The following is a 23,270-nucleotide window of genomic DNA, read 5'->3' on the forward strand; positions in this document are numbered from 1 at the left end:
TTACAAAATAAATCTCCATTAACTATCAGCAAAGGTAATATTAATTTGTACATCAGATGTCAACATAAAGTAGTTTCTTAAATCACTTATCCCTCACTAAATATTTAATAATTTTGTCTCCTTCTTCCAGCATGATACTATTGTTTGTTACAATTAGGGACCAGTAACTTTTTGATTAAAGTAGACAAAATTTGAAATTCTTCTTACCCAATAGGAGATAAAAGCCACAAGATTCCATGGTTTTAAACAAACAAAACAAACTTTGCCATGCGAAGTCAGAAAAGTAAAACAATCTACAATATCTATTTTATACTTGAACATTCAGAATTAACATGAGGTAAACATGGGGCAGAATTTTGCCCATATCGGGTGGTTGGGAAGCCGACCACCGCCCGCAATGGGGGCCGGACCACAATTTCACACTGGTGGGCCAATTGGGGCCCACCCAGGGTGAAACGCAAGTGGCAGCGCTCAGTGCTGCCTGTGCGAGGGTGGGAGGGAAGGATGGTGAGTGAGACGAGCGGGGAACTTTGCACATGCGTGCGAGTGAGCACTTGAAAATCTCTCTGAGGCACAGTGTTGCCTCAGGGAGATGAAGAGCTTTAAAAATTAGAAATAAAGATTTTTAAAATGTTGTACAACATGTCCCCTCATGTGACTCTGATACATGATTAGGGACATGTTATAAATGAAATTTTTAAACATTTATTTTATTTTTATTTGATGTTGGAAACCTCATCCCACCCATGCATGAGGTTTCCAAAAAAAAATGCAAAGGCCGTAAAGTTGGATGGGCAGGGAAAAATGTAAGTTAATTAATATTTTAATGGCCTTGTCGGTGGGCATGCTGCCAAGTCCCGCGCATGCTCGCCCATACTTGCCCGATGTCATCGTGCGTCATTTCACACTCAATCAGGTTGGGCACGCGCCCGCCCCCCAAGATGAAAATTCTGCCCATGAATTAACAGCTAAACTGTGGTCAAACACACCACATTGTATGTTAAATGGCAGAGATGACCAAAACAGATCCCATGGATTTCTCAGCAACCCACCAGATGTCAGTGACCACTATGAGTCACAAAATCACATCAAAAATCTGTTGCCCTCATAAGGGATTTCAACTCTTCATTTTTGATGACCTAGCCTTTGAATTCCCTTAAAAACCACTCTGACTCAGACTGCCTCAATGGCTGCTCACCTCTTGATGGTTCTGTCTCTTCTCCTGAGACTGCGTTCCATGGGATTCACAAAGCTGCACTCCGAACTCTAATTACTGGCACACTTCCAACTCTTTAGCAGGCTGCTAGCTTCACTAAGTTTGCACTGCCACTGGGTTTCTCTGAACTCCAGACTCCTAGCTGCACCAATCTACATATAGCTTTCCAGTTAAGTAAGCTCACTTGTTCTTTTATGGCTCCAGCTTTTCTATTCTGACTCGATTAAACAAGGCGCCTAAGCAAAAATGGAATCAATGGGAATAAGGGGGAAAACTCTCCACTGGTTGGAGTCATGCCTAGCACAAAGGAAGATGGTTGTGGTTGTTGGGAGGTCAATCATCTCAGTCCCAGGACATTATTGCAGGAGTTCCTCAGGGTAGTGTCTTAGACCCAATCATCTTCAGCTTCTTCATCAGTGACTGTCCCTCTATCATGAAGTTAGAAGTGGGAGTATTCACTGATGATTGCACGATGTTCAGCACCATTCATGACCCCTCAGATACTGAAGCAGTCTATGCCCATATACAGCAAGACCAGGATAACACTCAGGCTTGGGCTGACTAGTGGCAAGTAACATTCGTGCCACACAAGTGCCAGGCCATGACCATCTCAAACAAGAGAGAATCCAACCATCTCCTGTTGATATTCAACAGCATTACCATAGCTGGAACCCCCACGATCAATATCCTCAGGGTGACCATTGACCAGAAACTGATCTGCACCAGCTATATAAATACTGCGGCTACAGAGCAGCCCAGATGCTAGGAATTCTGCAGGGAGTAACTCATCTCCTGACTCCCTAAAGCCTTTCCACCATCTACAAGTCAGGAGTATGATGGAATACTCTCTGCTTGCCTAGATGACTGCAGCTCCAACAACATTCAAGAAGCTCCACACTATCCTGGGTAAAGCAGCCCATTTGATTGGCAGCCCATCCACCAATATTGGGTCCCTCCAACACTGGCGCACATTGGTAGCAGTGTGTACCAAGTACAAGGCACATGGCAGTAACTCACCAAGGCTCCTTCGACAGCACCTTCCAAACCTGCGACTTCTACCAGCTAGAAGGAATGGGCAGCAGACGCATGGGAAAACCGCCACCTGCAAGTTCTGCTCCAAGCCACACACCATCCTACTTGGAACTATATTGTTCCTTCACTGTTGCTGGGTCAAAATTATGGAATTGCCTTTCCAGTAGCACTGTGGGTGTACCTACATCACATGGACTGCAGAGGTTCAAAAAGGTGGCTCACCACCACCTTCTCAAGGGCAATTAGGGATGGGCAATAAATGCTTGCCTTGCCAGAGATGCCCATGTTCCATGAAAGAATTGGGGGAGGCACCACCAATTTATGTCGGCAAGCCAATTAAGGCCCGCCCAGTGTGATGTCCACACGGAAGCGCTATGCGCTCCCCATGCAGGTTGGGGGGGTGGGAATCCCTAAACCTGAGAGTGCGCTCTTTCCCGCATGCGCATGAAAGAGCGCATTCATCTCCCTGAGGCTAAGTGCAGCCTCAGGGAGATCATCTCTACAGTAAAAAAAATTTAAAATAGAAAAAAAATTCCCTGACATGTCCCCTCATGTGACATTGTCACATGAATTGGGACATGTCCATAACTTTTTAAAGACTTTAATTAAATTTTTTCAAACCTACGTGAAACCTCATCCCGCCTGTGGATGAGGTTTCATGCTTTTTCTAAAGCCCGCCTGGGCTCTTGGCCTGCCCGCTAACCTTAAGGTTGAACGGGCAGGTCCAGTAATTGCTTCAATGACTCTGTCAATGGCCTCAGTTGGCCATTGGCAGGTCGGGGGGTGCACAGCTGATTTTGCTGCGCCCCCGCCTACCTGAAAATTTAAATGGGACGCAGTGAGGTCAGGAGTTCCACCCAACATCATCTCGCGTCATTTTACGCTTGCCGACAAGAAAATCCTGCCCTTGGGTAACCTTCTGAACTTGTCATTTCTTTCAGGTGTTCAGGCAATCTCTAAAGCCCAACCCTTTAGTTATCTTACCTTCACAACAATAATCTTCTCAGAATGAGAATTAACATGAACCATGAACTAGATAATTCATCACATGTTTCATCTGGAGCAAGCCACTTCGTTTTCTTTTAAGATAGTTTATTGGGGAACTTTACCATGCAAACCAGGGTGGTGCAAAGTTCCTATTCCCAACCTGTGCTTAGTTAGGTAATCACACTGAGCATGTGGCTAGATGTGGTACAGCTTGCTTCAGTGCGCCAAGCTAAGTAGGATAAAAAATAACCAGGGTTCCTCATCCTGATTGTTATGATGATAGATTTAGATGAGGAAAGATGGGAAAGGGCTTGAGAGAGGCATAAACATTGGCAATGGCTGGTTGGGCCGAATGGCTGTATATCCTATGCATGTAAACTACCAAGGGTGGTCAACAGTATAGTGAGAAAGCAAGAGGACAGGAGTAAGTCCCACAGATGGTACAAGCTTGGAAAGGGCTTTCTCTCTCTTACTATGGTCCAGCTTCCCTTTAAATGCATCTATAGCATTTGTTTCAACCACTCTCTGTGATAGCAAGTTCCACATTCTCACCACTCTTTGGGTAAAGGAGTTTCTTTTGAATTCTCTATCGGATTTCTTGGTGATTGTTTTATATTGATGGCTTCTGGTTATGCTCTTTCTCACTATGGTTCCATCCTCTCAGCTACTGCTCCTATACCAATCTGCCAGCATTAGCTCCCTTCTCAAAAAATCCACCTTCAACCCCTCTGTCAAGCGAGCAGTTTAATTTTCGGCTCTAAATCGACATTGAACAGAAATGTTTGTTTTCATAGGAGATTAGTTGAAGGAATTTCTATGTATTAAATGTTTTTTTTAAATCAATGAGAGTGTTTTTTTTCCATTTAAAATAGTAACATCATCAATAGACACATACATTTATTTTATGTCAGCATGGTTCCTGAGGTTGCCCATTTTGGGTACTAGGTGAGTTGGCATGGAGGGAGTAAGGGCAAAAGGTGATTGGTGGGGGGCATTGGTTTGCATGAGTTGACACCAAGTTGGCAAAGGGCCTATAAAAGGCTATAGGGATGTGGGGGCATAGGGGGTATGAGAGCCATGGGGTTGGGTAGAGGGGCATGGGTTGGCACAGAGGGTATTACAAAGCATGGAGTGGGTTGAGGGGCATGTGTTGGCACGTGGGTATCAGGTCCATGGGAAATGGATGGGTGACCTGAGGTGGCATGGGCTGGCATGGTTGTGACATGGGGACACTATATGGGGGTGAGGACTGGAGGGCTGTTTTTTATTTTAATAATTTTGTTTCTAAAATTCAACACAGTACTGGAGCACAGGGGTAGGCCTCCCCCGAGGTTACCTCCACAGCCGGCAGCCTCCACACTTCTTCCAAGGGCAGCTGGCCCGACTACTAACGCAGCTTTCCCCCAGAATGAAAATCAGAACTGTGGGCTGCCATTTTCACAGGTCAGGGTCACAGAGTCAGGAATTCTTCCTTCTCTGTGCACACGATTCGGGAGCAAAAATCTGGGCCCCCCTCTTTAATCTCCCTTTCATCTCTAAGGTCCTTAAACATAAAGCTGCCTCCCAAAGTTGCAGCCAGTTTTTTTGCAACTGCCTGTTTGAATCTCTCCAATCAGATATCCTTCCCTGCCACAGCAATGGACCAGCTCAGATTTGTTGCTTATGTGCCAAATTTCAATTAAGGATATAAGGACTATATAAAAAAAAATCACCTAGTGTGTGGTTGAGTCTGGAACAAACTTTCTGAGAGGGTGGTGGAAGCAGATTCAATCGAGGTATTCGAAAAGGAATTGGATTGCTATCTCAAAACAAAGAATGTGCAAGGTTATGTGGATAGGCAGGAGAGTGGGACTAAGTAGAATGCGCTTTCAGAGAGCCAGTGCAGACTCAATGGGATGAATGGCCTCCTTCTGCACTGTAAAGATTCTGTGTGATTTTGTGAAGAATATAAGAAATAGGAGCAGGACTAGGTCATTCAGCCTCTTGATCCTGCTCCGCCAGCCAGTAATATCATGGCTGATCTGATGTGGCCTTAACTCCACTTTCCTGTCTGCACCACCACCCCCCCCCCAACCCCCCTCACAACACTTGACTCCCTTGTCAATCAAAAATCTGTCTAACTCAGCCAGGAATATATTCAATGCTCCAACCTCCACTGCTATCAAGGGAAGAGAAATCCAAAGCCTAATAACCCTCTGAGAGAAGAAGTTCCTCATCACCTCTCATTTTGAAACTCTACTCCCTAGTTGTAGATTGGCCTATGAGGGGAAACATCCTCTCAGCATCTATTCTGTCAAGGCCTCTCAGAATCTTATATGTTTCAATAAGATCACCTCTCATTCTTCTAAATGCCATGAGTGTCAGCCCAACATGCTCAACCTTTCTTCATATGACAACCCCTTTGTTATATATTGTTGTATTATCTACAAATATCTGTAAAGAGCTAGGAACTAATCAGCAAATTGATTGTGATCTGTCAGTGTCTCAGGAGACCTCATTCTATGGCTGCACTAGGGACTCATGTGATGTGTATCAGAACCAGTTAAAACCATTCATTCTATTGTACAAAGCAGCATGGCAAGTATGAAACATAAAGAGCTCTCATCTTTCCAAGCTTCAAGTGTGATTGTTAACACCATCAGGAATCCAAAAGACAACATGAACACATAGCATCCTCCATCCCAGAAATCAGCCTAGTGAAACTTCTCTGAACTGACTCCAATGCAAGCATATCCCTCCTAAAGTAAGATGAGCAAAACTGTACACAGTACTTCTGGTGTGGCCTCACCAATACCGTGTACAATTGGAGCAAGATTCTCTTACTGTTATACTTCAACCCCTTGCATTAATGACTAACATTCAATTGCTTTTTAATTACTTGCTGTACCTGCATGCTGACTTTTTGTGATTAGTGCACAAAGACATGGGTCCCTCTGTACTGCAGCATTCTGCAGTCTCTCTCCATTTAAATAATATTCTACTTTTCTATTCTTCCTGCCAAGGAGGGCATTCTCACATTTCCTACATTATATTCCATTTGCCAAATCTTCGCCCACTCACTTAACCTATCTATATTCCTTTGCAGACTCTTTGTATCCTCTTCACAACATGGTTTTCTATCTATCTTCATATCGTCAGCAATTTGATTACACCACAGTTCGTCTCTTCATCCAAATCATTAATAGCAATTGTAAATAGCTGAGGCGCCAGCACTGATCCCTGTAGCATTCCACTTACAGTTTGCCAACCTGAAAATGACCCATTAATCCCGGTTCTCTGTTTTGTGTTGGTTTTCAAGTCCTCTATCCATGCTAATATCTCATCCCCAAGACTATATACTCTTACCTTTTATGTGGCACTGGAAGGTACTCTTGACCATCATTAAAGTGATGGAAAGGGCCGTAAACAGTGCTATCAAATGGTACTTGTTTAGCAATAACCTGTTCACTGGCGCTCAGTTTGGGTTCTGCCAGGGTCACGCAGCTCCTGACCTCATTACAGCCTTGATTCAAACATGGACAAAAGAGCTGAACTCCAGAGGGGAGGTGAGAGTGACTGCTCTTGACATCAAGGCAGTACTTGACCAAGTGTGGCATCAAGGAGCCCTAGCAAAACTGAAGTCAATGGGAATTGGGGTAAAACTCTCCAATGGTTGGAGTCATACCTAGCACAAAGGAAGAAGTTGGAGGTCAATCATCTCAATTCCAGGGTGTCATTGCATGAATTCTTCAGGGTAGTGTCTTAGGCCCAACCATCTTCAGCTGCTTCATCAATGACCTGCCTTCCATCATAAGGTCAGAAGTGGGGATGTTCACAGATGATTGCAAATGTTCAATAATATTCACACCTCCTCAGATAATGAAGTAGCCCATGTCCAAATACAGCAAGACCTGGACAATATCCAGGCTTGGGCTGACAAGTGGCAAGTAACATTCGTGCCACACAAATGCCAGGCAATGACAATCTCCAACAAGAGAGAATTTAACATCAGCCCTTGACATTCATTGGCGTTCCCATTGCTGAATCCCCCACTATCAACATCTTGGGGGTTACCATTGACCAGAAACTGAACTGGGCTAGCATATAAATACTGTAGCTACAAGAGCAGGTCAGAGGCTAGGAATCCTATGGAGAGTAACTCACCTCTTGACTCCCCAAAGCCTGTCCGCCATCTACAAGGCATAAGTCAGGAGTGTGATGGAATACTCCCCACTTGCCTCGATGAGTGCAGCTCCAACCACACTCAAGAAGCTTGAAACCATTCAAGACAAAGCAGCCCACTTGATTGGCACCCCTTCCACAAACATTTACTCCCTCTGCCACTGATGAACAGTGGCAGCAGCATGTACCATCCACAAGATGTGCTGTAGAAACTCAGCAAGGCTCCTTAGATAGCACCTTCCAAACCCACGATGGCTAACATCTAGAAGGACAAGGGCAGTAAATGCATGGGAACATCACCACCTGGAAGTTCCCCTCCAAGCCACTCATTATCCTGACCTGAAAACATATTGCCATTCCTTCACTGTTGCTGGGTCAAAATCCCAGAACTCCCTCCCTAACAGCACTGTGGGTGTTCAAGACAGCAGCCCACCTCCACCTTCTCACGGGCAATTAGGGATGGGCAATAAATGTTGGCCTAGCCAGCAATACCCACATTCCATGAATGAATAAAAAAAGAGAATGGCTTTTGGAAATCCAAATAGACAAATCTACTGGTTCCCCTTCATCCAACCTGCTTGTTACGTTCTCAAAGAATGCTAATAAATTTGCCAAACGCAAGTTCCCTCTCACAAAACATGTGGACTCTTCCTGATAGTATTATGATTTTCTAAATATCCTCCTACTACCTCTTTAATATCTAATTCTAGCATTTTCCCAATGACAGACATTAGGCTAACTGGTCTATAGTTTCCAGCTTTCTGTCTCCCTCCTTTCCGGTTTTCCTATCTGCTGGGACCTTTGCAGAGTCAAAGAATTTTTGAAGATCACAACCAGTGCGTCCACTATATCTGTAGCCACGTCCTTTCCAAACCTAGGATGCAGGCCATCAGGTGCAGGGGACTTGTCAGCCATAAGACCCATTAGGATTCCCACTACTTTTTCTCTAGTGACAGTGATTGTTCTAAGTTCCTCCCTCTCTTTTGCCTCTTGGTTTTGAACTATTCTTTGAATTATTTTGTGTCTTCTACTGTGAAGGTGGATACAAAATACTTATTCAAAGCCTCCACCATTTCCTTGTTTCCCATTATTAATCCCCCAGTCTCTCCCTCTATGTGACAAAGGCTCACTTTAGCTACTATTTTCCTTTTTTCATTCATTAAAAACAAGTCTGTTTTTATATTTCTTGCTGGTTTGCTCTCATACTCCAATTTCTCCCTCTTTATTAATTTTTTTAGTTATATTTTGCTGATTTCAAAAACATTCCCAATCTTCTGGGCCACCACTAATCTTTGTAGCATTGTAAGCCTTAACTTTTTTATTTGATACCATCCTTAACATTGATAGTTAGCCACGAACGGTATGTCCTGCTGGTTGGCTCTTTCTTCCTCAACGGAATATAAATAGTCACTTGGTATTAAAGAAGTTGAGTACTGCTGAGGAAAGAGACATGCTGTCAAAGCTTTTCATCTTGCACTCATCAGGACAGACACAAGAATTTCAAAGGAAGCAACCATTTATTCTGCATGAGAAAATGTTGCTGGTTGGTTGGCAAGTCGACTCTGATTGGTCAAGGCATTTCCAAGGAGGATGCATCAGGGAACTATTGTCCCCAATGCTTTTGTTTAACTCAAGAAAGTGCAATGCACTCAGAACACAATGTCTAATTTTGGATGTGATTCTGCAATTGGTCAGCACTTGCTAAACAATTCTGAGTGCGCTGAGAATTACACTAACAGCCAATTTAAGATTATCAGTCGGGCTCACAATGTAGTTCACTTACCTTTGCTGGAAGCCACATATAATCATATGCAGGGACCTGTCCTCTGCGGGAAAAAAAGAACATGTCCAGGTATTCCACCTTTATTGAATTAAACAAAAGCATGAGGAAAAAAATAGTTTTCTGGTGCATTCTCCATGGCAATAACTTGACTTGTTGACAGTGCTGACTTGCCAACAAATCAACAGAATTTTCTCATGCAGTATACATTAATGTTCCCTTTGAAATTTGACATTCCTGCATCTGTCCCGATGAGTACAAGATGGAAACCTTCGACAGCATGTCTCTTTTTTCAACCATAGTAAAGAGAGTATATTACTGCCAGAAACCTTTAGCATAGGTGTAAGACAAAAGAAAATGAACATAAACAATTGTTTTTTTTTGTTTCTCTTTAAGAGTGTATTTGTTTTTATTTAAATGTTAGCTTTTTATACTGTTGTTTAATTCCTCTGTTTATGTTTATGGCTTTGGAGTCTTTTTCCAATTGATTTCTGCAGGATTACTAACTAGTCACTGGCACAGTAAGGGTCACCAGGTTTGAGACTAAAAGTGCTTCCTAAAAATGTCACTATTGCACCTTCAACTAAACTTACAATTCAAATTACAAAATAAGGGTGGATGTTGGAAAAATGGAATGCAAAATACACGATGCACTGCAGCATAACCTCATTCCCATGGTCACCAGTGGACTTCGTCTCCCTTAAAATCTCTGCTCCATTTTAATAGCTTCTCGTCAGCTCATGAGAACATTAGTTAGACTTTAAATCTGTAACTGTAAAAAGCAGATGCAGGATGATTCTTTTTTAAAGTACAATCTTTAATGTGAAACAGAAGTTTAGTGATATTGATGGGGGATTTCAAAATGCAACTCATAAGGAAAAAATAAGGTTTAATTCGCATGCCAGTTAGAAATACATATGATACTGTTTATTGGAAATCTCCAGCTTCTTTCTTATTGGTTTTATGTCCATGTTATTCACTTCAAGAAGAATACAGAATCACTATGACATAACAACAGAAAAAAAAAACACCTCAGTTGATCATATCTGTAGCAAACAATTGTTTGGAATGTTATTGTTTTTTAAAAAGGCTGCTTATAAATGCTTAAAACCCTACCTTGGCCGTGCTCAAACAATTAACTTAGCAAAAAAGACATCATTATATTTAAAAAAGGAATCTTGTCTGTATAGCAAAATCTTCATTACTTTAAATAGTCACTGGTCAATTAGGAGACTTAATGAAGTTAGTCAATTCTACTTTTGGCATCTGAGTTATCACATGGAAATAATGTTAACAAGATTTGTTACAGACCGCACTGTATTTTATTATTAAAAATTTTATTTTATTCCCTTTGTCTCAATGTTATATTTAGGCAGAATTTTTTTAAAAACCATGTTTACCATCTTAGGAAGTGGCAGCTAGTTAAATTCTTGAAAGTGCTTTCAGATGTCCTTGGGCCTTTGCCAACCTCTCTGCACTTTGGTACATCTGGATCTCTTAAATCAAGTAAGAGAACTGTCAGACGTCAACAATCAATTGCTAGCCAAAGACTATTTTGGACCCAATGATACACTAGTAGCCCAAGGTCAAAAGGTAAATTCTGGAGTTAAACTGCACTAGGTGCAAATTCAAATGGCTTCAACATAACCTCTTGGATGGAGTCTCACATCCTTCATTTTCAAGTGTGTTCAATAATATCCAGAGTTATACACCCCCTATAACTGCCCTTTTTATTCCTAGTTGTCTGGGATGCTGATGTATAATATAATATGCATTGCTAGTTGCTACATATTAACTGAATATCTCCTTTATAAAGCACCTTTCTTAATAGCACACTTTTGTGCGCTTCTCAAAGATCGTGTAATGAAATGGATCTGCACCAAAATATTCTATGGCCACAGGGACTCAGAGGAATCTTACTTTTATAATGAACTTTTCATGATCTCAAGTTGTCTTAAATCACTTTACAACCAGTGAGATAACTTTTAAAGTGCTGTAATGCAGGAAATGAAGTAACCAATTTGCACACAACACAAACAGCAAGTGACAATGTAGAATCTGTTTTGGTGATTTGATGATGCTGAAGGGATCAATATTAGCCTGGCCACTCCAACAGGATTTGTGTTTGTTTTTATTTACCCCAGTTTCATCCCTTCCTTGCTGGTGTTAACTGTGGCTAAGTTGGTAACATTCTTACCTCTGTGTCAAAAAGTTGTGCATTCAAGTCCCACTCTAGAACCTTGAGCAAAAAAATCTCGGATGACATTTCAGTGCAGTATTGAGGTAATGTTGCATTGTCTTTCAAACATGACATTGAACAGCAGACCTGTCTGCACCCTCAGGTGAACAAAAAGATCCAATGGCATTATTCAAAAAAGAATGGAAAGTTCATGCTGGTTGTGAAGTTTGTGGAACTGTACTGTGTGCAAATTGGTTACCATGTTTCCTACACTAAAGCACTTCAAAGCTACCTCATTAGCTGTAAAGTGATTTAGGACAATCCAAGATCATGAAGAGTGTTTTACAAAAGTAAAATCTTTTTTCTTTCTCTAGAAGTGCTAATCCATGTTGGAATATGATTTCAATGGTGCTGGATATCCTCCAATATCTTCATAAATGACCCTATGCAACACCACAGAGCAACCCAGCCATATGTTCACCTAATATACACAGGGAGGCTGATTTTAAGTTACCAAAATCGGCATTAGTTGCCTCAAAATGTGGCCAGTTGACATATTGCTCTGTTAATGCTGAAAATCAGGCCATTGCCACTTTTAAAGAGGCTTTCACATGGGCAGCCAGAGCAAATGGTGAACCACTTTACCAAGTCAACTGGAGCCCAAGACACCTATTGTATGTTTAAAAGACACTTGGGCAGAACGGGTATTGCCCATGGTCCAATCATTTTTCCGGGTCTCCCAAGGCATAAGCAGCTGTCCTTAAAGGGACCACACTTGATCACTCCAAAGATGGGTCTCAAAACGTTTTGAAGGTTGTATTTTAATGTAAGCAGTAGGAGCAGCAATGTTAATTAGCTTGGCTCCACATAAATGCTGCGGTTGCTGCCCGTAAGGGCTTGTGCCACCCCACGGCCTCACCAACCAACCCCTCCATTTTCCTTCCCCTCCCGTTAGACCTCAGAGTTGGCTGGAACCCTGAAGGTCTCAAATTGGAAGGTTGCATTGGGTTTGCCTGTTTGGTAGCCATAGCTCAACTGGTTCAAAAGAACATAAGAAACGGGAGCTGGAACAGCAAATATGGCCACTGCTCTGCTATTCAATATATTCATGGCTGATCATCTTACTCAGCTCCACTTTCCCACCCTTTCCCAATCCTGAGACTATGACCCCTCATTCTAGACTCTCCAGCCAGGAGAGACAGCCACTCAGCATTTAAACTCTATTTAAACAAAACCCAGGCCTCAAAACAGCTATGCGGTCTTTCCTCCTGGAGTGCTGGCCCGGCTGTCCAAAAGCTAAAATCTAATCAATGCACTTTCCAGGAGGGGCAATCAGAAAAGAGAATTGCTTTACCCTCTCTAACCAGGGTCACAAAGGCCAGATGGAACTTACTTACTGGTCCTCATTTAGCACAAGTTGACAGTTGACAAGTCCGAAGATGAAACCAGGAAAAGTTTGGCCTCTTTCTGCACCGTAACATTTCTGTGGCTCTAATGGCTACATCACACTCTACTTCTACCCACAGGTCACCTGGATAACTTTATTGATATGTTTCTTTTTTTTTAAACCAAACTCTACATCAAGTGTTACCAGGTATTGCACCTTAATCTTCTTTTTCCTCAAAATAAACACGGCGTCATTTTTTATGTGGTAGTTGCCTTTCCCCAATCATTCTGAAACTAAAATGGTTAATCCGTATTCCCGAGTGGGAGAGGTTGGTTCCCAGTTTGAGCTGTTACTCACCAGTGACTAGAATATGGAGCCTGGCAAAATATAATTCACTTTAACAGCTATGAGTCACATGGCTGTATAACGTTCCTGTCATATCAACAATATAGAGTAAGTGCTGGCTCCTAGTGACACATGCATAAGTAGATTAGTGGAGGATGAAGCAATTATACTTTTGATATACACAGTAGTACCTGCAGGTTTCCTAGACAACCCCAAATATATGTGATGTCACTCACATATCCATAACTGTAATACAACTGGAAGCAAGAAAATCTGACAAATGAAGGAGGTTAGCACTATGTCTTCTCCCAAGGGCCTAATAAAGGCCATTTACAGATGGCACCAACATTTCTCCAGTGTCAGATCAGCCTCCCTCTGAGTCCATAGGCTGGCAGCAACTTGGAGGCAGCATCCCAGTGACGGGTCAAAAGGGCCATCAGCTCCTCCCCTCACTTGCCCAATGAATGAGCTGCAAAAATGAAAAGTCTGCAGGCATGGCCAATCCTAAGGAGGGGTTTCCCCTCCACAATGATGACCCTAACAACATGGGGTTTTCTCTATTTTTAAATTCTCTAAAGCCTTCTGAGAACACCTCCATGTTCACAGAATCACAGAATTGTTACAGCACAGGAGGAGGCCATTCTGCCCATTGTTTCTGCACTGGCTCTCTGAACGAGCAATGCACCTAGGGCTGTTCCCCGCCTTCTCCCTGTAACCCTGCTGTCCTCAGTTGGATGTCGAACACAGAGACAGCCAGTTCGAAACCCACCTCACATAAAGTTGTGCACAGTTGACAAGGGTGGGCTAGGGCTTCACATTTGGCTCTACAGACTCTCTACACAGGTGGAAGAATTCAACCCAAGGTGGCTTTGGAAGAACTTTTACATAGAATGTACAGCGCAGAAACAGGCCATTCTTCCCATTTATGCTCCACATGAGTCACTTCCCACCCTTTTGATCGAACAACCAGCATTATCTTCTTCCTCACATGTTTATCCAGGGCCAGTGTCACCTAGAGCAGCAAAATTTTGGGAGCAGCAAAAAGCTAAATGAACTTTTCATGAAAGAACATAAGTAAACAAACAGGCGTCAGCAGTGGGATTGAAAGGTATAGACCTAGTGTTTCACAAAATTTTATATATTCCTCATTCCGTTTATTGACACTTATACAAATTTGTACATCTACATGACTATTCCAAAACTGCAAACAAGTAAATAAAATCAAAGAGCGTAATAGACGCCAGCCCACTCTAAAATACTGATTATTGGTTGTGTAAATTGCACATAAAATCATCTAATAATTGTTGCAGGAACACACAGGTCTGAATTTTTCAGATGGCGGAGTCTCACTTCCTGCCATCCGAACAGTTGACCTGCTGACTCTGAGTCCCACCTTAGAGAGCTGCTGGCCAATCTGATTGGCCGGCAGCTCACCTGTCCTTGCAGCAACAAGAGCTGCAGTGGACTGAGAGGAATTGCATGAGGACGCTTAAGACTAAGTCCAGGCACTGGAGGCCCAGGTAAGTTTAACGGGTGTCAGGGCGGGGATGTTAAGGAAGGCCTGGGGGTGACATGAAGGGGACAATCAGGATCTCGGGGAAGAGGCCGGGGGCATGGTGGTGGTGGGGTGGGGGGCGGGGGGGGGGGAGGTGGGGGTGGGGGGTGGGGGGGAGCGGTGCAAGTGGGGTGGAGTGAGGACTGGAGACTACCAGAATTTAAGGGTAGGTGGTGGGATGGAGGGGGGTGGGGTTGACGCCTGACTTCAGAAGGGGGCTTCTGATGGAAGTGTTACCCCTGCCCTTCTTGCCGGAGGTCCAAGTCCGTTGATTTCTGGGCTTCCCCTGTGCAAGGTCAATCCCCACGCCAGCCTAAAAATTGAGGTCGTGCGGGAAACAGCCAACAATTGGCCACTTAAAGGTCTCAGTTGGAGCAAGGGCGGGCTTCCTGTCCGAGGCCATGCCCACCCCAGCATAAAGTCACTGCGTGGTCGGGACAGGTGTGAGCCCAGAGGGAATTCCATTCCTTCAACTTCACACTCCTTCTCGTATAAAAACCCGCTGGCAGGACAGCCTAAAATTCAGGCCATTGTACGACATCATGTGAGCTGTATTGCACATTATAACGTTTCTTTCTTCCAGCACATATGTTGTGAAAAGTGTAGAATAATGAGAATGTGTAATCAGTACACCAATATTCTCCTTTCTCATGTAAAATAAATCTGTAGTTATAATGCAGAATTTTAATTCATACTAATACACAATATTCATTTTCAAAAGTTAAATGTTGGGGGGGTGCGGTGGGGTGGGGGGGAGGGGGTTGGTGGTGTGCAGGAAGCATACAGCTGAAGGTTCGTCAATACCCTTGCGCCGGCCCTGTATTTATCCAGCTTCCTTTTAAATGCATCTATGCTATACCCCTCAATATTCGTGACCACATAATGTTTATTGCACCATTACTTGCATTTATACAACAGAAGATCGTACCAAGGATATTTACAGTCGGAATGCCAAGTCATTGTGGGAAGGTTAAAAAAACACTGATCAAAAGCTCAGTTGGAAATGTGGGTTTTAAGGAGGCTTTTGAAACTGGAAAAGAAATAGAGAGAGGTAGAGGAGTTTCACATGAATCCGAACCAGTTATCAAAAGGGAAAACTGGCACAATTTAATTTGTTCCAGTTGGCCTCTTGAGCTGGTTCCAATTGGTCTGTTGAATTCCACAGACAGAAGCTGAGGAGAGTGAGGGCTCTGCTAATAGTGATGAGGTGAAAAGAGGAGAGATTTAAATAACTGTGACTACAAGGCCAAAGGCTGGGATTTCTGTGGCGAATAACTTACCTCCTGACTCCCCAAAGTCTGTCCAGTGTTAAAAGGTACAGCAAGTCAGAGTTGACTCTCTGAGAGAGTGCAGGTCCAACAACACTCAAGAAGCTCGACACCATTCAGAACAAAGCAGCCTGCTTGATCAGCACCGCATCTACCACCTTAAGCAGTCACTCCCTCCATCACTGATGCGCAGTGACAGCAGTATGTAACAAATCTACAAGATGCACTGCAGCAATTCACCAAAGCTTTACAACTCCTTCTATCCCGCTACCACTTTAAGTACAAGGGCAGCAGATGCATGGGACTACCACCATCTACAAGTTCCCTCCAAGCCACACGCCATCCTGACTTGTAATTATATCCCTGTTCTTTCACTGCTGCTAGGTCAAAATCCTGGAACTCCCTCCCTAACAGCACGGTGGGTGTACCTATGCCATATGGACTGCAGCAGTTCAAGAAGGCAGCTCACCACCACCTTCTCAAGGCCAATTAAGGATGGGCAACAAATACTGACCTAGCCAGCAATGCCCACATCCTTGAATGAATAAAAAATATATGCACAGAGGGCCAGTGTCAGAGGGCCAAAGGATGCAGATGAGAGCCAGAGGAAGTTGCAGGGGTTAGAGTTGTGAGGCCATGAGAGAACTGAAGATGAGTATTTTAAAATCATTGCATTGGGGATTTGTGGATCAATGAGTACAAGATAAAAGGGATCAATAATACCAGGATGTAGGTAGGTGAGTTTTGGAAGAGTTAGAGTTTACAAAACGCTGGGAGCTGGGTAAGGAGGACATTTTAGGGTTTGAGTCTTGAGTGATAAAATTGTGAATAGAGTTTGGCAGGTGTGGGTGATGGTGGAAAATGGATGGTGTTGAGGAGGCAGAAGTAAATGGTCTTGAAGATAGATATGAACGTTTGAAGCTGTGCTCTGGGTACAACTTAACAGCAAGGTTTCACATTCTAATTCATTATGAACAAGTAGTCAAGGTGGATGATAGAGTCCTTGAAATTGATGTTCTGCAGCCAGGCTGTGATTTTATAAATACTATACTTTGTAGAACTTATAATCACAACTTAATTTTAACAGTTTACAGAATGTAATGTTGTGACATGAACTGTGTAGCATTTGGCACAAACACCTTCTTCATCTGGCATGTCTGAATGGAAACATTGTTGAAGCAGTGGCAAATGCTGCACTTGGGGATACTTGGATTCTCAGAATAAATAAGGATTGTAATCTAATCGTTTAAGTTCAAAGCACATTGACAAGATGCAAAGCTGCTGTTGGATTGGAGACAGTCATTTACCAGCTGAGCATCTTCAGTGGCTTCGCTTCCTGCTCACATGGTTTCTCAAGGATACATCTCCGGCCCCCTCCTATTTCTCATATACATGTTGATCCTCAACATCATCCAGAAAACACAGCATCATCTTCTACGTGTATGTTGATGACACCCAGCTCTACTTCATCACCACCTCTCTCAATCCCTACATTGTCTTTACATTGTCACATTACTTGTCTGACATACTGGATCAGGGGAATTTTCCCCCAAATAAATATTGGAATGGCCAAATTAAACACTGCTTTTGGTCTCCAGCACAAATCCATTCACTTACCAGCAACTCCATCCCTTTTCCTGGCATCAGACTGAGTCTGGATCAGACTGCTTGCAACCTTGGTGTCGTACCTGACCCCAGGGTGAGCTTCTGACCACATATCCGCACCATCACTAAGACCACCTATCTCCATCTCCCTTACATTGTCTCTGCCTTGGCTTATTTGCTGCTGGAATCTTCATCCACATCTTTGTCACTTCCAGACTTGACTATTTTAACATACACCTGGCTGGCCTCCCATCTTCCACCTACCTAAACATCTCCACCTCTCTTTCCTCCTTCAAGATGCTTCTTAAAACCTACGTATTTGTCTAAGCTTTTGGCAACTGCCCTAATATCTCCTTATTTGACTCAGTGTCAAATCTTGTTTTATAATGTTCCTGTGAAGTGCCTTGGGGCATTTTACTAGAATAAAGATGCTTTATAAATGCAAGTTGCTGTCTGTAGCATTGAAATAGACAACACATTCAGCTGAGAACCTGAAGTTCAACCCGGAGAGAGCTTAAATGACCAAATGAGCCCCTGATATGTTCTGGGGTTGAATGAGGGATTAGGAGAATGAAAGGGCAGTGAGAATGGCCAGGCAAAGGCCTACAGTACAGCTTGGACTTGGGAGGGGCTCTCCTGCTCCCCATCCTGGCTACATGTGTTTAAAAGAAAACCACTTTGTGGCATCAGCTTCCAGGGTCTCCCACTAAACAGCCTAAACCCCTTAATTGGGCAGGTCTGGATACGATCCGTTCAGTCCTAACAAGTTTCTGGGAGAGGTCTTGAAACAGGCATTAGGTCCGTCATTCATGGGACCCAACAACTGTTTTAGGCAGCCTCCTAGGGCACCTGAATATCCCTTAACTGAATATTGTGTTGGATATATTCCAAACACCCTTGAGGCAAGGGAGACAGCATCAGGAAATTGGTGCTTTCTGTCCTGTCAAGGCAGAAAAAAAGGCACAGTGGGGTCCAATTTCTATCCAAAAGCATTAAGAAAAAGAAAGAAGGAGCAGCTAAGATGGATTAAGGAAGGAGATTTCTGACAAACAGATGTAGATCTTTGAAGGGGTGAATGGTAGGGATGGGGTTCTGAAAGAGTCTCGTAGGAGAGAAGGGAGCATGCAGGACATTGGAGGCCAGAATTATCTGTTTACTTTCCTGGAGACCCTCTTCATCCTTCTCACCAGTTGCTAACCTGCTTTGGCCTATTGAAAACGCTTTGAGATTTCCTTACTCAGGCCCTCATTAAAATGCACTTATGTCCTATTGATGTATTGGACTTATTGATTCCTGACCCCTATTGTATTTTGCAAGCACCCACCTACTTTGAGTAGAACCTTCAAATGTCCAACTGATGGAATTGAATAATAACCCCTTTTGGACATTTCAACATTGTGAGTTTAAACTTCAAAGACATCAATATGCAGAAATCACTGACTCAAAGAACTTTGTTATTAGTAGGCCTCTCGCTTGCAAAAACAACTGATAAGGAAGAAAGGAAGCAAATTCCACATAGCTAATAAACCAAAACAAATGATCAAAATTTGCGGAGGCAGTTAAAAAAGACAGGTCACATTGGAGACACCCAAGCCTTGAGAGGATCTGCACACAAATAAGATGGGGGTTACACATTCCACTAGCCCATACAACCAAGGGAGATAATTGCATTTGGTTTTAACATCGCCGAGAAGCTGAATGCAAATGGACACCTATTGTAGTTAACAGGCCTCAATGATGCTTCACTGGGGTCGGTAAACTACTGAGGCCTAGTGACAATGGATTAAATAGACAACGTGAAATTCTCCCTTACCTTTTACCCCAACTAGCAAGAATCAGATTCAGCACAGCAGTCGACGAGAGCTTAAAGAAGCTCTGTCTAGATGAGGGAATCCCACTAGAAGAATAATCAAGTGCCATGTAGGAGCTGGTCACTCCGTTGACTTGATAATGATTCCCTAATTTGCAGGTCATATGCAATGTTTGTGTTGTCTTTACGCTTGTGTAAACAGTTTTAATACTGTGTGCAGTGTCACAATGATGTGATGCGTGCATGTGTGAAACTAATTTTTAATTTCATTGGCTGATCAAACATATATTGAACTGGTTTAAAAGCACTTTTAAAAAGCAAGCAAAGACACTGACTTAAGGTGGCTGTCACAAGTCACCTCACATCTGGTGTTACAAGTTGTCTAGTTTCTGGAAGGCAGCAATGTGAATTACAATTAAGACATGCCAAGAGATCCTCCTGCGGAAGTTCATACTTGCTGATGTCAAGAATTATTTAAAAAGATGTACTAAAATTGTACTGTTTCTCACCAGTTGCATTTCTATAAAGTGCCCTTTCAAGTGAAGACAGGAAGTCTACCAGGACAATGGCTACATAGAAGGTATTCTTCCTGTCTCATCAAGCTACTACAACAGGAGTCTAGAAGAAGTCTACCAAGGGAGCAGTAACACTAGCTTTCTTTCTCCCCTCTCCCTCAGGTTCAAGGCCCTATCTCTGATACATTTCAGAAGACACCAAAGAGATAGGGACTATCCATCTAAAGGAACGTTAGGTGCAAAAATCATCAATTTTTGGAAAAGATGGATTATGTTTAACAAAGAGGCTCTCCAGAAATTGTAGTTTACATCAGCTTCAACTCTACTGGAATTTCAAGACCACTGTGAAAGAAATCTGCTTCAGCCATGAATACCAGTAAAGGATTCATGAACAGTGAGCTCTCTATTTTTTTACCTTTTTGCATTGAATCTTAATTTGGCTAAAAAGTAACCTCCTACTGTATAACTTGTTATCTTGCATATGTGCATATATGTTGCAGTGGTTGGGATGTGGGTTCCCCTTTTGAAATATGTTATATCTTTACCTGGATGGATTTTTAGCTCAATAAAAAGTTGTGTTTAAATTCAAGAAAGCCTCTCAAACTGAGTTCTTCGCAATCGGCACATAAATGGTTAAGCATAGACATTGAAATAATACCTTAATCCTTGTAAATGACATAAAGCCCTATTATGATTAATCGAGGAGTGAAAAAAGGGCAAATGTTGACACATGTCCTCACCGGTCATAACAACAGTATTAAAACAGTAAAGGTAACTTTGATTAGCATACACAGTAGTGTGACTTCCTTTAGCTAGCAACTTTTCAGGTCCTTGAACCACTGTATTCCTACAGATCACAGATCCAATCAGGCTCTTGTTCCAGTGGGAATCCAACGGAATTGATTTCTGCTGGAATTGCTGACTTATACTGCCCCATCAACACCCCAAATCAAGGTATCAAGAAAATGAAAGGTTGGTCCTGCATGTCAACATTTAAGAATAAGTTAAATGGCTAAGCAGATTAAGCAATATGAGAAAATGGCAGGTCCATGAGATTAGAACTGCTGCTCTTGTGGAGGATAAACACTAATGTGGACAGGTTGGGTTCAACAGTCTGTTTCCCTGTTGTATATAATTTCTACATATTTCTATGTTCCGTTCATCCCAAAAAACTTGCTATAAGATTACTTTTGTAGATAAGATTACTTTTTTGCCTAAATAACCTCAAATGCATGTCAGTTAGTACCTGGAAAGTGAAAAGACAGACGACGGTGTCTCAGGTGTATACCCTTCACCATCACTTTCTTGTTGGTTTTGTTGGTTATTTGCTTTAAACTTTGTTTTGAATATTTATGGTTTGAGATTGATTTACTGTTGCTATGGTATTGAAGGTGCTTTATATATTGTGCTTAAATTTTAGCTGACACTTTGAAGTAGGAATAATAATGAGACTATCAGCATTCACCATTATTATAGAGTAATTGGGACAGCATTTTCTGTCTTCTGCACATGCAGTTATGGAAGTTGTTGTCTGATTTTCCTTGCTCCTCCAAATGCCTCACTATACTGTATCTTGCTGGGAGATTCTGCATTGAAATCCATGCAAGAGTGAGAAGTTTTGGTACCCACCCACAGAAAAAGGTAGGGCTGATGCATTCAGTGAATTTTTAAGTATAAGTGAATTGCGAAGGGCAAGATAAGTCTTCATTACTGCCAAGCCACTTTTGTGGCTGTGAAGAGAATTCAGAAAGAATTTTGCAAGGGTAGAGTCTCATCCTTTCAGAATTTAATTATTGTTGGAGACTTAAAAAAAACAAAAACATTTCCCACCTACCCCGCCCCTCCATAACCTTTGACTCTCTTTGTCAGTAATTTATCTACCTCTGTCTTAAAAATATTCAGTAATCCTGCCTCCACTGCTCTCTGGGGAAGAACTCCAAAGACTCACAACCCTCTAAAATGTTGGTGATGAACGTGATAATTGTTTCAATGTGCGGACCTTATGATCTTTGAATAATTCTGTGGCTCAGTTATATTTTTGCTCATACAGTACATAATAATGTTTCCTTTTAAATAATGTTTCTGCCTTCCACCTTTCTTCCATTCATTTTCAATGGTCAGAATGCAATGGGCAGTGCAATCCCAAATCTCCGAGATCGGGTGAAGTTCCCCACCTAGAGCCCAAACTGGTAAATTGTCCCCATAATATTGTCTGAGAAAATGTTTCAAAACTAATTTAAAAACTGATAATGATAACACATCTTAACACAAGGGGGCACCAAAAACAAACTCAGCAGTACATATATGAGACACTGTACTGCATACTAAACAGATAGAATTATGTAAAATTTACAGCACAGAAACAGGTCATTCGGCCCTACAGCTTTATGCTGGTCTATATGCCCCACATGAGCCTTCTTGCATCTAACTTATTACGATCTTAATAGAGACCTGCAACGTGTTTATTTTTTAAGAATCCGAAAACCCAGGTGTTTACTAAATGAATGAAACCACGAGGTTTATGGTTTAAGTCAAAAAAATGTTACTGTACGAAAATTAAAGAATATGAATACTAATAACTACACTCTATCTTAAATAGTCAGTTACTTTAAAGATATTAAAAGTATTATGAACAGAGTTACTCATTCTGCAAAACAAGCTTCTTAACTCAAATTTCCTTCTACACTCATTCAGCTTACACGCCCAAAAACTAAAATCCAATACACTTCAAAAATTAGAAGATTCCCACTTCGTCTGAGTGCTGATTCGAAGATTGGTATAAGGCCATGAGATTTCTTGGACCTTCCATCTCCTTCCAGCATGGTTTTCCCTTCAAATCTTCTCCAACTGTCTGATTGTTGTGGACTCCCAGTTCAACACAGGCATTGGTAACCTCTTAAGTGTAGCCACCTAGGGTCAGAACTCTCTGGTTCCAATATTCTTTAACTTTGGAGTTTGGCATCTAAAATTATCTCTCTCAGCTTAGCTATCTCAGAAGTGCAATTCACTGTTTGTGGAGTCCTTAAGTTAACAAGAGTTTTGAACTCTTTTAGCCAGTACCCGGAATTTCAATTGAATTCTGAGGGAAAGAGATGTTCCCTACTCTACCGTTTGTTCTAAACTCAAAAAACTGCTTTAAACCGATCCACACACAATCTACTCCATCCTATAATTAACTTAATAATATAGTTTTTTTTCCAAAAAGCACACAGGCCATCACACAGCCCCTCTCAAGGTGGAGGGGTGGTGAAAAAGGCATATGGAACACTTGCCTTTATCAATCAAGGCATAGATTACAAAAGTAGGGAGGTCAGGTTGGAGTTGTATAGAACCTTGGTGAGGCCACAGCTGGAGTACTGTGTGCAGTTCTGGTCGCCACATTATAGGAAGGGTGTGATTGCACTGGAGGGGGTGCAGAGGAGATTCACCA

General features: G+C 42.3%; 1 long non-coding RNA gene across 1 annotated transcript in view; it reads left to right on the plus strand.

Annotated features, from left to right (window-relative positions):
- Positions 1 to 19,875, plus strand: part of LOC121280484 — a 71,800-nt gene extending 51,925 nt beyond the window's left edge. The window contains exon 4 of the long non-coding RNA XR_005943621.1: positions 19,838 to 19,875. This is a non-coding gene — a long non-coding RNA (uncharacterized LOC121280484). The remainder of the gene's footprint in view (positions 1 to 19,837) is intronic.
- Positions 19,876 to 23,270: the final 3,395 nt, after the last annotated feature.

The sequence above is a fragment of the Carcharodon carcharias genome, chromosome 7, assembly GCF_017639515.1.
Source record: "Carcharodon carcharias isolate sCarCar2 chromosome 7, sCarCar2.pri, whole genome shotgun sequence".
Taxonomy (NCBI): Eukaryota; Metazoa; Chordata; class Chondrichthyes; order Lamniformes; family Lamnidae; genus Carcharodon; species Carcharodon carcharias.